General features: G+C 50.4%; 1 protein-coding gene across 2 annotated transcripts in view; it reads left to right on the plus strand.

Annotated features, from left to right (window-relative positions):
* The window catches only part of SMAD3 (SMAD family member 3), a 114,807-nt gene that overhangs the window by 35,477 nt on the left and 61,649 nt on the right, over window positions 1–17,681 (plus strand). The window contains exon 1 of one of the 2 annotated variants that reach the window (XM_037054205.1): window positions 14,509–14,704. The exons of the other annotated variant lie outside the window; for it this stretch is intronic. The gene's annotated coding sequence lies outside the window, so the exon portion shown is untranslated. Of the gene's footprint in view, window positions 1–14,508; window positions 14,705–17,681 lie in introns of those variants that run through there. 2 annotated transcript variants of the gene reach the window in all.

Below are 17,681 nucleotides of genomic sequence, written 5' to 3' on the forward strand. Positions count from 1 at the left end.
TTTCCTCTGCTCAACTCCCCCATCCAGCTCGGACACTGTGGTCATGAGGTGGTCATGAGGTGTATGTGGGAGATGGTGACAGGCACAGTCCCCCTGTGTGGCTGGAACTCAGCTGGAACAGGGGGTCCCTCCAACCATTAGTGCTTCTGGGTTGGCCATTGCAGCTGTGATGTCACTGTGTGTGGTCACCCTGGTGCTCTTTCTTTGTGCCTAGCTTATGGTTAGATCTTCATCAACACTCACTTTGACTGTTTGCACTGTTTAAGGTGACAGAATTATTTTTGCCCTTTCCAGAGGTGTTGACATTTGAGGGTGGCTGGGTGATGGCACAGACAGGGAGGCAGGGAAACCGGAGGAAAGAAAGGGGCCGGTAGCTGAGAAAGTGTGTAGAACAGGCCCCTATTTTCCAGAGTGCCTGCCTCCACTGGTTCGGTGGTGGCGGAGTTCAAAGGCGGGAAGGTAGATTAGATCAGATTTCAGGATTTTACCCTCCTTCCCCTACATTTGGTGGCGGACAGTTTTCGCAGGGCAGGCAGGGCAGGGCCTGGGTATTTTTTTTTTACTTTTGAAACCTGTGTCTAGCTCAATGCTTGGTATTTCAGCATGATGAATGAATAAATGAATGAATGAATGAATGAATGGCTTCTCAGTTCTCATCACAGTAGAGTGTGACTGTGCACACACAAAGTCCTGGATAGTAACAGATTTGACGGACGAAGAGGTACTAATCCATGTGTCTAATTATAGAAGAGGATGGGGCTTCTAGGGAGAGGGGTTGCCCTTTGAAGTAGTCCTCTGTGTCCCCTCTCTAGTTTTCTGCATTATGTTGTTGCCCTCCAGTATTCCTGAATTCAGGAACATCTGTGGCTGGAACAGAGTGAAGACCCTCTTTCCCTCGGTTCCCAGCAGTGACTTTATTGTGTTTGGCACACACAAAGAGATAAATATTGTGGGCAGTGTCCTCTGTCCAGTGGATTTCCCATCTGTGTCCTCCTTTCTGGCTGGTGCTGTAGGCAGATAACCTTGGTGAGGGGCTTGGCGCAAAAGGCGAAGTTTATAACAATGATCACCAGACTCCATGCTTTCTTGTTATCTCATTTCCTTAGTGGCCATTGTCACACAAGAAAGGACTTCCTTTGTGGGCATCACTTTATGGGAAGCTTTGGGCATAGATAAGTTCATAAGCTGCATTGCATGCATGAAACCATTTCTGTTAAGGGTTGGGGTCTTGCTACAAACATTCTCTGTTTCCAGGAACCATTCGTCAGCCTCCTGAGGTCAAGTTCTTCCCCACTTTTAGCATTACTACCTGCTTCTCACTTGGGAGTTGTCCAGGGAGGACAGGCTGTGTGGTATCCCACAAACCTCTTTGAGAGTTTGACCTTGCGGGGTGTCCCAGTAACCACTTTCTGGATCTGCTTCCTGTTTTCTCCCAGGCGTCCGAGTGTGACGCTGCCCACAGCTCTGCCTCACTGACCTGAGCCTAGCCGTCTCTGACCCTGTAGCCCAGACCCCAGAGAGCAAGCCCTGGTCTGGAGTTTCTGTCTCAGCTCTGCTGTTTAACCTTGGGCAAAAACAAAAAGGTTGGCTGAGGTGACCTGCAAGGTCCCTGCTGTCTGTGTCAAGGAGGCCTGGCCTCTGTTCCACACTGGGAACCTAGGCTGGAGGGTACCTCTGTGGCCATAGCAGAGACTCTGGTCCTTGGCCCACAGGCAGTGAGTCCAGGACACTGGGAGGCTTCTGGGGTGCAGGGTGAGCAGGGCCCCTATGAGAAGCAAGTGGCATTATTCAGCCCTGAGGAATGCTGAGGCCTGGCTGAGCCTGGGCAGGGCCGCTGAGAGGCTTGTGGCTGTAACTGTGGGCAGAATTTCAGGCTTTGAAGAATGCTACTGTATATACCAGTGATAAATATTAGTCACCCTGGCCGCTGAAGGAGTTTCCTGTGCTGCATTTTTGACACTTCCAGAAAAGGGAAAGCCTTCCTCCCTGACAGGGCTCAGGAGGAGAAGCAGGAACGTGCCTCTCCAGGCTCAGGGGCCAGGAAACGCTCTGACCCTGGTGCCCTGGTGGGAGATCCCACGGGATCGTCAGCCCCCAGTGACCCGTCTCTGCCTAAAGCTGCACAGTACCTGTGGATGCCCCCTGTCGACACTTCTGCTGGGCCACCTCTCTGGGCCGTGATCACACCCGTCCCAAATCTAAGCCTTGATCTGCCCTCTCCTTACCCTTTCTCCATCTGCTGAGCCCCCTCCAGTTTTTCTCCATGAAACGGCCACCAACCCCGAGTTGCCTGGGCCAGGCCTCAGAAAGTCATCTTTGTTGACTTCTCTGCCTGCCCCTCCCTGCCCCCGTCGACTCCTATTAGTTCTGCCTCCAGAATACACACATCCATCTGCTCCCCCTCCTCGCTGTGCCTTCCTCATCCAAATCAGGGTCTCTCAGGCCTAGACTTTCTCCCAGCTGGTCTCTGCCCACATCCTCCTCTCTGCCAGGCCTGCTCTCCCCCGGCACCCACGGTGGCCTGTGACCAAGTACATCCTATCATTTGTCACATCTGCTGGAAATCATTCAGAGGCTTCCTGTTGCCTTGAGGGTGTAAGGGTTCAAATCCCTCATAGATTGTGAGGTCTAGCCCTAGCCTGCCCCTCCAGCCTCCACTCCCAACTGAGTACCCATGCCCACTCTGCCTTTCTTACATTTCCTTCCTCAGGGCCTTTGCACATGCTGTTCCTTCTGCCCAGAATGCTCTTGTTGTGGTTTTTAGCTGGTTAATGTGAGTTAGATCTCAGCTTAACTATCATCTCTTAAGAGAGGTCCCCCTGACTCCCCCCTTTATGTTAAATGTGTCCCCTGATACACTCTCTCACGGCACCGCATTCTCTCCCGCCAGAGACCTTGCCCCAGCCTGTGGTACAGATCCGTGTGGTTATTTATTGCCTATCTTCCCCGCACCGCCTCTTGTTCTCCCCTGTGCTCAGGGCCCAGGACTGAGACGCTCAGTAAGCACTTGCAGGCCTGATCAATCCTACTCGGAGGATGTGTTTGCGTGTGCTGCCATTGCCCTGGCTCCCTGGTCCCCTTGGGCTCTGTCCGTTGCTCTCCAGTCCCCACTGAGTGGCCATGGAGCGCCTGGCTTCACTCCTCTGCCACCGAAACTTATCAGTTCCACATCTCAGTCTTTTGCAAGGTGACACTTCATCTGATTACCTAATTCACACCAAGGTGTTAATAGTGTTAATGGCAGAGTGTTTATTACCCCAGGGATGCAAAATGATGGTATTAAAACATATCATTCCCTCTGGGGTTGAAAACTCTTCCCAGGGAGTCCAAGTAGAGCCCAGTCCCCTTGGCCAGGTTTACAAGGCCCTGTCTGCCCAGTTTGGCTTGGGCTTCATCTCTTTCTACAGCTTTAGGCCCCCTGGAGCCTGAGTCACCTGCCTCTCCCCACCTATTCCCCCACACAGTACCTGGCATGTGCAGGCCCTCCGTAATGTTCACTATGTGAACTTAGAAGAAGTAGATTCTAGTGACTCATACTTTAACTGAAGCCTTTGATACAGTTAGTCAGTGTTTGGCCCTGGGTGCCAGAGGAAGGACAGCGGGCGGGAATTCCGGGCACAGGGACCATAATAGTGCCAGGAGGCGGGGTGCTTCATCTGGGTAGATGGGGGTGGCCTTCCAGAGCCCCCAAACCCCGCTCTTCCCACCCACCACGCCAGTCAAATCTCTTAAGCCCCTGTCCTCCTGCTCAGGATATGGATCAACTCTGCTTTTCCAGGTGCCAGGGGAGGGGTGAGTCTTATCACCACGCGGGCTCCAGCGCTGTCTGTGGAGCGAACAATTTCAAGTACAACTACCATCATAGAGAGGTCTGCAAAAGTCGGAATTCACACTGATTACTCTTTTCCCCAAAAGGTCAAGAATCCCCATTCTCACCCTGGCTGGTGGGGCTCAGTGGATTGAGTGCCAACCTGTGAACCAAAGGGTCACTGGTTCGATTCCTAATCAGGGCACAGGCCTGGTCTCCAGTTGGGGGACATGTGAGAGGCAACCACATATCCATGTTTCTCTCCCTCTCTTTCTCTCTCCTTTCCCCTATCTAAAAATAAATAAAGTCTTAAAAAAAAAGAACCCCCATTTTAAAGACACTTGAGTTCTGCACACCTTCCTCCTGCTGCTCCAGGCCAGTTCTTGACCCCTTGCTTCGCCTTGTGCCCAGCATGTTCCAAGCCTATTCAGCCAGCATCCTCCAAAATGTAATTTCATCTTGACCTCCTCCAGGAAGCAGCCTTTGGACGCCCCCTCCTCCCAGCCACTGCAAAGCGTCATCCTGTGCCCCACAGCAGCTGAGCACACAACACAATGATGCAGAATCATCTGTTTCTGGGTCTGTCTGCTCAGCCCCTGGCAGTAAGCCCCTGGAGGGCAGGAGTCAGAGGCTGGGAGGGTGCTGGCACCCAAGTCACTCAGTGCGCGTCCTTCCCCTGGACCACGGGGTGGTCTCGCCTTGTGGGAGCTCGTTCTTTGGACTGTACTGAAATAGGCAGTTGTGCCTATTGTACTGAAATAGGCAACTGTGCTTTTTCATTTGGAAAAAAGGAAAAAATAGCAGGAATCTGAAGATTTCACTCATCTGGAACTTAAAATTATGTAGTTCAAAGAAGGTATTAACTTATTTTGAATATTATATAAATCAGGGCTTGTCTGAAAGGTTTATTTTTCATGGGTTGGCCTTTCACGATCAAGTTCTTGAAGGCAGGGGGCCAAGCTCTTATTCACCCTCATGTCGTCTGAGCCTAGCATGGTGCCTAACAGCAGAGAGTGGTCACTTAGTAAATGCTTGTTGAATGAATGCATGGGGTAAATATGCACTTTGGTACTTTTAGTGCTAGGTGGTTAGAAAATTCCCATGGCTCGTCAATTTGTAAGACACCATTTCCACTGTAGGTTCTTCACGTGTGGGAATGCTTTCTGTGTGGGGTGGTTGCTGGAGAAAACTCGGTGGCAGCAGTTTTGGGACACTGAGTCATCTTGCTCTGATCGAACCTGGTGACTTTGTGCCAGTCGCTGTAACTCTGTGGGACATGTGACCTTTAGCTGTGAAGTGGGCCGGAGGTGGGAGTGGACCACGTGGCTGCCGAGAGCTGTCTGCTCACGTGCTGTGTGTAACTCTCACATCCTCCTCTTTGGTGAACGGACACGAACCGTGTCCCGAAGGGTTTGTGTGGGGAGCTGGAATTCTCCCTGGCCTCTTTGACTGCTTTCCAGTGGATGGAATGCCTGGTGTCTCAGTAGCAGAGAGAAATGCTAATGTGGGGTTAGGAAAGCAAGCCAAGAGCCATCGAATAATTAAAACACACATGCACACAAAGAAAGAAAAGGAGAGGGGAAAAACGCACTTAATGGATAGGGGATGAGTAAAACCCAATGGACTGAGAAAGCCCCAGCCCTGAACTTCACATGACCCGGAGTGCTGCCTGCACACACTGCCTGTCAGTGATGTCAGCGGCCGCGGCCTCACAGGAAGCAGGGCTGCCATCAGCCCGGTGGCGCATGCAAAGCCTGCCCCCCTCTGCACCCCCATTCCACCCGTGTCTCTGGATAATAATAAGCCACCACTCCCAGGTTAATCAGAGTGGGAAACTAACCCAGGGCTTCTCAAAAAACAAAAACCCCAGTCCCTTTGTAATGTCCAGGCACGGAAGAGAGGACCGAGAAGAATGTTTGCTTTTTAGAGGTTCTGTGTCTGAAATCAGATTTCCTTCAGTGGGGAATGGTTACCTTGAGCTTTCCGAACTCCTCCGAGTCACCCATCAGTTAGTGAATGGATGAAAGGACTCATTCATTGTTTGGGTATAGATCTCCCAGACGCTGCCCTGAAAGTATAGGAATGTATTCATACTGTCTCTGCCCTTGGACTTCTGTGCTGGTTTGGGAAGGTAAGACTCATAACATGAAGAGATCTGCATGGCTCAAATCAATGTACATCCAAGGAACACCCCCAGAGTCACTGCCTCTGCGGGGGAAGGAGGGAGAGGTCAGGAAATTCCCAGCTAGGCTTCCCATGACCCCAGCCCACAGCAGGGTGCAGGAGACTTGGATTTAGGGGGTGGTGGGTTTGGCAAAACAGAAGTGTGTGTGTATAAACAGATGGGGGAGGGGTGGTGGAATGCTGACAGCACCTTGGGCTGGGCTGTTCTCCCTGGGCGACAGCGTTCACCGCCCAGTGTTGCGGGAGGCTTGAGGGCGATGCCAGAGGGAAAATGGCCACGCTCATTGTCCCTGGTTTGGCCCATCTGCCTCATTCCTTGAGCAGAGAGAGACCTAGTGGTGTCCCCGCCTTTGAGCTGCTGAGCCCAGAGGGGAGGCTCGTTGTTACAGAGGAATCAACAAAGACAAAAACACAGAGAGATCCTGTGTGCCCCTTACCTGGGTTCCCTGGGGTGCCATCTCACATCAGCACCGTACCTGTGTCAGCATTAGGCAACCAACATCAGTGCACTGTTAGTACAACTCCAGACTTTGAAGAATCAACCTTTCAGAAAATGTGCTGTTGGCATGTAATTCATACACCGTCAAATTCACTCCTTAAATTTGTGCAGTTCATTGGTTTTCGGAGATGTCTGTAACCCTCACTGATAGCTAATTTTAGAACATACTCGTCACCCCCCAAAAAGCCTTCTGTCCATTGGCAGCCATTCTTGAATTCGCCTCTTTTGGACGTTTCCTAAAAATTGAGTCGTATGATAGGTGGTCTTTTGGGACTGATTTCTTTCACTTAATGCTTTCAGGGTTCCTGGTGTAGCATGGATCGGTACGTCATCTTTAGGGCCAGACACTATTCCATGGTATGGGTGTACCACATTTTGTTTGTCCATTAATCAGTTGATGGACAATTGGGCTGCTTCCACTTTTTGCCTATTAGGAATGATGCTACTATGAACATTCGTGTATAGTTTTGCTGTGGTCACGTGTTTTCCTTTCTCTTGGGTATAGAATGACTGGGTCATGTGATACTTAACATTTAATTTTGGAGAAACTGCCAAATGGTCATCCAAAGTGGCTGTACCCTATTACAATCCCACCAGCAACATGAGGGGTCCAGTTACCGTCTGGCTCTTTTATTTTAGATATCCTCCTGGTGTGGAGCGGCGTCTCACTGTGGTTTTGATTTGCATTTTCCTAATGGTGGCTAATGATACCGAGCATCTTTTCATGTGCTTATCCATTTGTACATCTGTACATCTGTTTGTACATCTCCTTTAAAGACCTGTCTGTTCAGATCCTTTGCCCATGTTTTAATTGGGTTGCCTTTCTATTGTTATCACAGTCCCTTATATATTCTGAGTATAAGTTCCCTTATCAGATGAATGGTTAGAAAATATTTTCTCTTGTTCTGTGGGTTGTCTTCTGACTTTCATGATGATGTACGTTGAAGCATGGAACTTTCTAATTCTGATGAAGGTAAATTTGTTTTTTACTTCAGTTACTCTTTCCTGTCTTGTCTAAGGCACCATTGTGTAACCCAAGGTCCCAAAGATTTACTCCTGTGTTTTCTACTAAGAGTTTTATAATTTTAGCTTTCATATTTATGTCTTTGATCTCTTTTGACTTAATGTTCATATAGGATATGAGGTGGGGATCCAATGTCACTTTTGCATGTGGGTATCCAGTTGCCGAAGCACTATTTGAAAAGCCCCACTAAATGGTCGTGGCTCCCTTTACTTTTACACTCAAAAACCAGTGACTATAAAAGGAAAACTTCATTTCAGGACTTTCAGTTCTATCCCATTGCTCTAAATAAACACCCATCCTCTGACAGCCTTGATTATTTTAGTTTTATAGCATTCATCAACTTTTTAAGTGTATTTAAAAAAATAATTTACCTTGTTCCAATAAAAAGAATTTGAGGTAACTCAAATGCAGTGAATGAAAAAGGATAGAGATAGGCAAGGAAATTCGGGGAAGAGGAGAAAGAGGCAGGAAAATGAGATGAGATCAAAGGTTCTGTTCATCTACCGTGTTGCCTGTTACAAACTTTTGTGAGATTGTTAGACGTGGCCTGGAAATTTGGCTCTAAGCTGCCAAAGCTAAAATGAAAATGTGATCTCTGACAAGAGTTAATGTGCGTCTATGAAATTAAAAAACCAAACTGCACCACACCAACACACATTTCGGACGGAGGAGCTGGTGTTTTCGGGAACCACAGCACAAGGGGCCTTCTCCGTGGGCCCCGGGAACCAGCGCTTTTGAAGCACGTCATCATTACACTTGCGTTGGTTCTGGCCCATGAGGCCACTGATTTTCAACCCTTTTCATCTCATGGCAGACACAAACTAATGACGAAAAAGCCCACGGTACACCACAAAATATATTTTTTGCTGATCTGACAACAATAGGTATAATTCTGACTCATTCACACTGGACAGCTCTTGTTGTGTTGGCTGTTATAATTTTTTATTTTTATTTTTTTAAAGATTATTTATTTATTTATCTTTAGAGAGGAAGGGAAGGAGCGAAGGAGAGATTTCTAAATATCGATGTATGGTTGCATCTCATGAGTCCCCTGCTGGGAACTGGCCTCCAACCCAGGCACGTGCCCTGACTGGGAATCAAACCGTGATCGTGTGGTTCGCAGGTCCACGCTCAATCCACTGAGCTACACCAGCCAGGGCCATTTTTTTTTTAATTTGACAACGTAAGAGGTCAGCACCCCTGACTAAATAGTCAGGTATTGCATGTTTTAAAAATTCTTGTGGCACACCGGGTGAAAATCGCTGCTTTAGACTGATAGCTCTTTGAAGGCAGGAACTATCTGTCTTATTTCCCTCACATGCCCCCATGGTGCCTAGGGCAGGACATGAAGGTGCTTGAAAAAATCCCGATTGAAATTCTTTCTAAAATTCAAAATATTTATTTTATCCTTCGGTGACATTTCTGTGACCAGGTTGGGGTTAGTAGGGATGAATTTGGAGGCAGACAAATGGCAGTGGTTGCCCTTCTGGCTGTTTTAGAAGTTATTTCTTACGTCGGGTCCTTGAGAGCTGTCTGAACAGTGGTGACCGCCGGGCTGAAAGTGTGTGTGCCTTTGCTCTGAGGACGGCAGTGGCTTAGAGAGAAGGGAAGAGACGTTGCTTCACCAGTGGCCTTGAAGCCCACCCTCCTTCCCACCTCCTAGGTGCTGCGGGTCCCTTCTGTTCATTCTCACTGACATGCATTCCAGCTTCCCTGCCTCATGGAAAAACCCAGTGTGTATGAGGGAGGTCCTGGCCCAAAGTGAACGACGTCTCATGGAACTGGGGCCACTGCCACCTATGGTTGTGCTTGGCACGGGGAGGGCCACTGAGCAAAGAGGCCCACCCAGACAGGCGCCCTCAGCGGGGGAGGAGCCGGCTGCCTTTCACTGACTGCGTGTGCCATGTTGGTGGCCCTCACCGTCCCATCCCTGGCAGAGGGCTTTTCTATTTTTCGGTAGCATTCTTTAAAAAAAAAAGATTCGAACACCAACTTCTAGGGTGATTATTATTACTTACAATTTACAAATGGGGAAATGGAACGACCAAATGCATAGGCTCTAAGTCACATGGCTAGAGACATGCACGGATGTGACTCCAGCCCAGGGAATCCTGATTTTGACCTCATCCTCTCCTTCCTTTTCCACCTGCTGGCCCCAGCCTCTACCTAATTTCAGGGGTATGCGAGGCCATCATTCTTTCTGCACTGGGCACCTTTGGACCCCTATGGTTAAGAATGATTTCTTTAAAGTTACATTTGCCTCCATGGGCAAAGCTATCAACAAGATCACCTTCTGCACCATCAACCCTATGCAGGAGCAGCCTGGTAAGAATATACTAATACAGATTATTGCCTATAGCCTACAAAGAATGTTTCACACCTGCTGTCTTGTCAGAGCCTGGCCACAGCCCTGTGAAGAGGGTGGTGTGGGTGCTGTTAACCCTGCTGAGCCCATAGGGACACCAAATTGCCCAGGGTCAGAGGTAGGCTTGGAAGCCAGGCCTCTGACTCCCCATCCAGTGCTCTGCCCCAGCCCTTAAGCAAATGTGTGTCAGGTTGCACAAACAAACTCGGAATTCCTGGAAGCCTAGCTGCCGTGAGTGTCTCTGGGAGCACCTCAGTACTTCATCACCTACGTGATGAGACCGTAGGAAAGTCTTTTCTCCCACGGAAGTGAAGTCTCACCCTCACCCACGGATTTCTTTGTACCTCTCCAGTAACTAGCTGTGTTCTCAGAACAGAGCAGATAGGATAGAATCAAATGCAAACAGAACGTGGCCTCCCTCAGAGTCTATAATGGAAGTGTGATGCTCAGCAACCACCGCAAAACAAGTCATTTTGGCTCCACTTTGCAAGTCATTCTTGCTGTTTCCTTCTACTTGGGTGTCCAGATCTGTGTGCTCAGGACTGTGCTAGGTGCCAAGGAATCCAACAAGAAAAAGCTGTAATCCTCTTTAAGGCATTTTTGCCATAGTCTTGACCATGCCTTTGACCTCAGATGAGAGACATGTGTCCTCTGAGCCATGACTTTCTTATCAGTAAAGGGGCGTGATGATGTCTGGTTGGTCTCCCTCCTAGCGTGATGGCGCAGCTAAGATGACACTTAATGGCCTGAACACAGTTCTCCATTCATCCAGTGCATCGTATTGACTGCTTCCACTTTGCCAGGCTCTGAATTTGGTGGTGAACAAAGACAGCACCTACCTTGAAATAAGACACTACAGTCTGAGGAACCCAGAAATCACAAATGTCACATTGCAGACTGTGGGGCCTATGAATGAAAAGGACAGGGAGGGACCCTGGAGGCTATAGGCAGAGAGAGACCTGATTCTGTTTGGGGTAGGAGTGGTGGTCAGAGAAGTCTTCCTGGAGGAAGTGACATTGGAGCTGAATTTCAAAGAGTGAGTAGGAGTCGCCAGAAGAAGAGGCGGGTGATGAACAACCAGGCAGAAGGAAAAGCAAGTGCAGAAGCTCTGAGCTGGGAGGAACATTTAAAAACAGAGAGACGTCTTGGAGGATGGTGGACATTGCTCTCTGGCATGTCCTACTCAGTCTAGTTCAGCAGGCCTTGGAGCAGGTGCCACGTGCATCACCAGGTGCCAGTGGCAGCTCCCAGTAAGTCAGGGCATGGTGGTTGACGTGAGGGCCTGGAAGGCATGCCTTGCTGTGTGCATTTCCCCATCCTCAGAGCCTTGTCCAGAGTAGGTAGAAAGGACCCCTAGACCTGTGGCCATTGGATGCAGATTTGTACCTAGCCATGCCAGGCTGTTTAGGAGTCTTCCCTACAGATGACCATATGGCCTCAGGTAAGGGACCAGACCTTGGAGTCTCAGATCCGTCCTGGCGTAGTGGGGGTGACAATGGTACCCATCTTGTAGGGCTGTGTGGGCATTGCTGCCATCGTGACTGTGACCTGCCAAGCGAGTGCCTGGCTGGAGGAGCACGCGGTAAAGGGAAGTGGCCACAATCATTGTGGTTATTGTTCCTGGCGGCCCTGTAATTGGCCTTGAAAGTAGGTGCACGGGAACTCAGAAGTAGAGGTTGCTGGAGCGGGGAGCGCAAGGCAACTGGATGGCCGGAGAGGAGGCGGCTCTGGGTAGAGGCTCGTGAGCAGACGCAGGGAACCTGAGCAGCAGGAATGAGGAAGACCCTTGGGGACGGGGTGTCCATGCGGCATGGAGGCAGTGGACGTGTGTTCAGTGACCTGAGGTGGCTCCTCAGTCATGGGGAAACAACCCCGTCAGCCCTTTCCTTCACGGTCATAGAAAAATCTTGTGACTGGAGACAATGGCATGTCTGATTGAGACGGCAAAGGTCAGGAGGTGAGAAAGTGGATAAATACAATGTTTATCTTGAGAAAAGTTGTAAACTGCTTGGAAATCCCCACACTCCCTTCCTCTAGGAAGCTGTCTGTGCCGGGCTGCCTCACCCAGTTCTCCCAGGCCCCGAGTCTCCCCTGCACCCAAGCGCACTCTGTGTGACGTGTCTTTACCTCTCCTTCTGGAGGGCTGGCTCCTTGGTGTGGGGCTGTGACTGCCTGCTTAGCAGACACTCTGGGCAGAGTCATCCATTTCGAATGTATAAATTTCGTGGAGGCCTCCCAGGCTGAAAATGCTGATGGGGACACAAACTCAGGCCCTTTGCTTTCCCATGATGCTGGTCTCACTCAAGTGGTGACCCTGGGTTCTGCCCATGAGAGACAGGGTGGTGCAGTTGTGTTCACTCCAACCAGGAAGGGGTTAAGAGCTGCAGACAGAACCAGCAGGACCTCAGACATCCTCAGGGCCAGTTCTCCTTCACGTTACAGGGCAGGAAGCCTTGTCCCAATGCAGAAGCATGGGTGGGGCCAATCCTCAGGTTCAGGTCTCCAGAGACCCTGCCCCATGCTGCCTTCTCCGCTCTGAGTGCCTGTCCCCTTTTGATCATCAGGAAGCCACCAGGTCCCCAAGTGGAGTTTGGACAGGTGGCGAGGACGTGAGACTCTGGTGGGTGCAGGGTTTCCCTACCTGCTGCGAACCCCTCTGAGCTCATGTAAGAGACGTGATTTGTTGAGCACATGTTTTCAGACTTTTTAAAAGAGAGTTCTCGAGTTGGCTTGGAAATGCTTGAAAACGTGGTCATGGGTGGTGGTTCAGTGGTGGTATGGACAGTGGGTCACACTGAGTGGGGCACATGAGCACTTTATGGTCAGAGCTCCTTACGGAGAGTCTGAAGCCCCGTCATTCAGCGTGCGTGTGGGGTTCTGACCACGTGCCCAGCACAGCGTCAGACACCCCGTAACCGTCGGGGGATGAGTGTGCCCCGTGTCCCCAGCATGGGGATTGCAGCCGGAGACCCAGTGAGGGGCCGGCTGTCCAGCTGAGAAGGGACTGAGAGGAGGCTGGCACAAACGGAAATGCAGATCGAGTTTTCCCCTTGAACACATTCCTCACCAGAGTAAAGCAAATCTAGTGTATTTTCTGCTAATAAATAGCTATTCTTGTTTTGCCTGATTTTTGGCGGTCTTTGATATTCGCCAGAAAGGTCAAGTGAGGGTAGGCCTGGGGCCAGCAGACTCTGGGTCAAAGGTCTGTCACTTTTATATCAGACTAGCATTTGGGGGGGGAAATATCAATTTGTCACAACCCCCGCCCCCCCAAAGAGCTCTGCTTAGAAAATGCCTTTCTTGAAAAAGGACTCATGGACATGGACAGCAGTGTGGTGATTGTGTGGGGGAGGGGGGTGTAAGGGGGATAAATGGGAATGGAAAAAATACAATTAAAAAAGGAGAAAATATGCCTTTCTCTAGAAGGTTTTCACCCAGTGTGGGATGCAGAACACCAGTTTATTTATTTCTTTTTATTTAGTCTTTGTTGTATTTTTTCCATTACCATTTAGTCCCCTTCTGCCCCCTGCACCACCAGGTGTGGCTGTGTCTTCTCTCAGAGTGATGTGGGGTGCCGAGTCCTGAACACATCACAGGAGAAAAGCACTGGTTTCTTGAGCTTTCAGGACACAACCCACATGCTAACTTCCCAGCGGTGCCTTCTGTGGGAGCTCCGGCCAGAGGAGATCTGCCCTTTCTGAGTCCATAGCATTTCCTCACGTGCCCCTGTGAGCCCTGGGACACACCTCTGCTGGGGCCTAGCACAGAGCCCTGCACAGAGCAGGCTGTCATGAAATGCTGGTGCACACTGGCAGACGTGTGCAGAGCTCCTGTTGTGTGTGGTGGGAACCCAGTGGCGGGGCAGCTGAGATACGCATTTGTGAGTTGTCATCATGTAGATGAGGCTGGGCTGGGAGCTGGTGAGGGTGGGGGAGCGGGTCCAGGACAGCACCTCAGGCACAGCTGCAGGAGGGGAGTGGAGAGGACAAGCAAGACGCTGCACAGTGACAAGACCCTGCAGGGAGAGGAAGTGCCCAGCAGTGCTAGATGTCACAGAGAGTCTGGAATGAGAAGGGCTGAAAAGCCCACGTTTCTGATTTGGTAACTGGGAAGTATAGGGCGGTCACAGCAGAGTGCTGGGGGCTGAACCCCATGGTGAGGCCCATAGTGGGAGGAGAGGAAATGGGAACAGAGGGCGTGGTTATCCCTGCTAGTGGCTCCTTGGGGCAGGAGGACAGCCTCGGAGTGGGGATTTGCAAGGGACCTGGGTAGGGGATGACCTTTGGGCTGTGGCAGGGGTGGAGGGTGGGGATGGGGCTTTGCGTGTCTTGTGGGCCAACTGAGTGGAATTGTTTATTAAGTAGGTGTGTGGAGTGCTTGGCCAAATTGCATCTCGGACTTGCCAGAGAGATCCATGAAATTCAGATCAGTGCACACTCAGAAGAATGGGGCAAATGGATAATTTTGTAAGTTTCTAGTCCGAAGACAAAATTGCCTCAGAAAGGTAGCAATTCATCACCTTCTGAAGGTGAAAAGGCAAGTTGGTATTATGAAAGTGAAATGACGCGGGTCAGGTTTTTCTAGCAGTTTCAGCGAGTATAGACATGGACTTAGTGTCTTGCATCTCGCTAGGAATGTTTTTGTTGTTCACTCTCTTGCTTCTTTTTGCGCGGCACCAGGCTGGAGTCCTCGGAGCACACTGGTGCTCTTGGGGGGAGACAAAGACCACAGGGGCGGACTGTGCTCTGAGCTCCCAAATGTGGCAGTGAGGAGTGGCGGGGGCAGGAGCCTCTGGCAGCCCAGCTGTGACTTGGCGTTAGACAGGTATCGGGAACAACAGTTTTATTCCAGAGTATTCCATGCTGTCTCTTTGGATCACTACATGAGCGATTCTGGAGACCCGACTATGTGTCACATTCACTCTGAAGGGATAAGGCACAGCCTCTCTCCTGGTGGCATCCAGATCAGGGGAGGGGGTAGAGCAGCACTGTGTCCGCCTGTAGGCTGAGATCAGTCCCTACCACTGAGAAGTGTAGAACGGACAGAGGGGTGGGCTGAGAGGAGGGGAGGCACTGTGGGCTGGGACTGCCTGGAAGGCTGCGCGTCTCTCCTGAGCTGGGCCCTTCCCCCTACAGGCCACGAGGTGTAAAAGGATATTGAACCCCCACCTGAAGTGTTGGGACTCTGTCTCACATGTTTTCAGATTGTATCTGTAACATAATTGATAACATTTAAGGACTTTTGTGTTTCGGTCTGTGCAGAGAGGCTGCGCTGTTTCCTGCAGCCGGGCCCCCTGGGTCCTGGCCAAGGGTGGGAGGCCAGCTCCCTGGCCCCCTGAGTCATGGTCTGGCGTGGGGCCCGGTGGGGATTTCCACGCAGCCCGTGCTGTCTTCTCCTTGTTTCCTGTCGGGCTCTGACAAAGGCAAGCTGCCAGCGAGCACCGGTGGGCACTCCCGACCTGGCTGCTGCCAGCCGCCGCCCTGTGAGCCCCAGGCACCACGGGCAGCGCTCGCCCCACTGGGACTGTGTCCCCAGCAGGGTGTGTCTGCTGTCTCTGTTGTGCGGGGTGCTGGTGGGCAGCTTTCTGGAGACCCCAGGGAGGGGTCTCCAGACTTTCAGACCTCGGACTGAAGGTTTTATTTTTAAGGGGTGAGAGCTTGCTTATGGGCTTGTCTATACTGGGCACATAGGACTATAAAGACTCGGCTTGGCCCCAAATGCCTCTCTCTATCTGCTGACAAGAACATTGGTGAAGAAAACAAAACAGCAGACTTTCGCTGCTCAGTTTGTGTACTTACGAGAATGATTCCAGCACATCTGATTTCTTTAGGTCCCTCTGAAATGTCTGCGTAGCTCTTTGTCTGTCAGTGTCTAGTGCCACCATGTCTCAGTGTGGGGATGTCTCAGTGGGGATGCTCTGCTTTAAAAATGCGTGCATATGTCCACCGCTAGGACTCCACGTCTTCACGCATTTTTCTCCCAGAGCCCGCCCTGCCAGGCGGTTCACAAATGTTATCTTATTTAGCTCTTATCGCTACAGTAGAAGGCTGTGTTGTGTAATACTGTAGTCACTGCCCACGGGTGGCTGTTTAAATTTCAGGTAGTTAAAATTAAATGAAATTTGCAGTCCAGTTTCTCGGTCACAGTAGCCACATCGCACATGCTCGGTAGCCGCATGTGGCCAGTGGCTAGACGGCACGGGAGAGGACATTTTCATTCTTACAGAAAGTTCTAGCACTGGTCTAGGGTCTGGACTTTCTAAACAAGGAACTGGGGTGCCACAGAGGCCAAGTCGACCTGGCCACACACAGCCAGCCAGTGTCCAAGCTGGAGCTTCAACCCAACTCTTCTTATTCCAGAGCACACCTTTTCTGTTTATTTATACAAAACACGCCTATGGTTAATATTTCAGTGGAGTCGCATACCAGTTCTTTGCTGAATGAGCCGATGAGGCATTTCCATTTTACAAGTAAGGACACTGAAGGTTCGACTCCTTTTTTCCTTCTTAAAGAAAAGGAATCGATCTAACAGGCTTTGGGGACTGTTGAGGCAGCCTGTTTGGGGGGGTGCTGTGAGGGTCGCCTTCCACCTGCTCCCCACCTCACCCTCCTGCAGGTGTCTGGTTTCTGCTGGTTTCCTNTCTTACAGAAAGTTCTAGCACTGGTCTAGGGTCTGGACTTTCTAAACAAGGAACTGGGGTGCCACAGAGGCCAAGTCGACCTGGCCACACACAGCCAGCCAGTGTCCAAGCTGGAGCTTCAACCCAACTCTTCTTATTCCAGAGCACACCTTTTCTGTTTATTTATACAAAACACGCCTATGGTTAATATTTCAGTGGAGTCGCATACCAGTTCTTTGCTGAATGAGCCGATGAGGCCTTTCCACTTTACAAGTAAGGACACTGAAGGTTCGACTACTTTTTTCCTTCTTAAAGAAAAGGAATCGATCTAACAGGCCTTGGGGACTGTTGAGGCAGCCTGTTTGGGGGGTGCTGTGAGGGTCGCCTTCCACCTGCTCCCCACCTCACCCTCCTGCAGGTGTCTGGTTTCTGCTGGTTTCCTCGGCAGAGTTTGGGAGTGAGCGAGCTCGGACTGTTTTCCTTATAGGAACCCTCCAGCCTGCTTGCTATTTGAGGACTTATGGGTGGTGATCTCTTGGCTTTTCCTGGGGGGTGGGGAGGGGGGATGCCTTTTGTTAGAGCCAAAGAAAATCTCAGGGGGAAAAACATATACAGGTTCCATAGCTAAAAATACTGAGACCTGGGGAAGTGGGGCACTTTGAGGGTCGTGCCCCCAGCTAGGAGCCGAGCTGGTTCTTAAGCTTTTGTTTTCAAGCCAGGGTTTATCTTAAGAAAGCCATCACTCCACAGACAAGGATAGTTTTTTCCTGGAGAGAAGAACCCCGCAGAGACATTCCCTGAAGCCTGAGACAGAGGGGTGGAGAAGAACAGGCAGGGCTTTCAGGTCCTGCAGACCAGGGTTCAGATTCTGGCCCCACCACATGGGGGTTATGGGGCCTTAGCAAGGACTTAGACTTTCTGAGTGTTTTAATTGTGAATAAGGGTGGAGTATCACACTGTGTTTTAGAGGTTAAACTGTAACATGTAAGAGATTTGATCAGCCCCGGCATACACGAGTACTGAAACTGCCCATTAAATGGTAGGCATGAATAATTTGATGGTGTCACGGCCTCCTTCCAGTATTCTGATTTTAGAGTCCAGCACGTAAGTAAGGCGCTCAGATATTCGGGGTGCCCCAACATTGGGAAAGACAATAAACTTAATTTGAAACAGTCTTTTAGT

The sequence above is a fragment of the Sturnira hondurensis genome, unplaced genomic scaffold (genome assembly GCF_014824575.4).
Source record: "Sturnira hondurensis isolate 20B ecotype Veracruz unplaced genomic scaffold, ASM1482457v3 Scaffold0008196, whole genome shotgun sequence".
NCBI lineage: Eukaryota > Metazoa > Chordata > Mammalia > Chiroptera > Phyllostomidae > Sturnira > Sturnira hondurensis.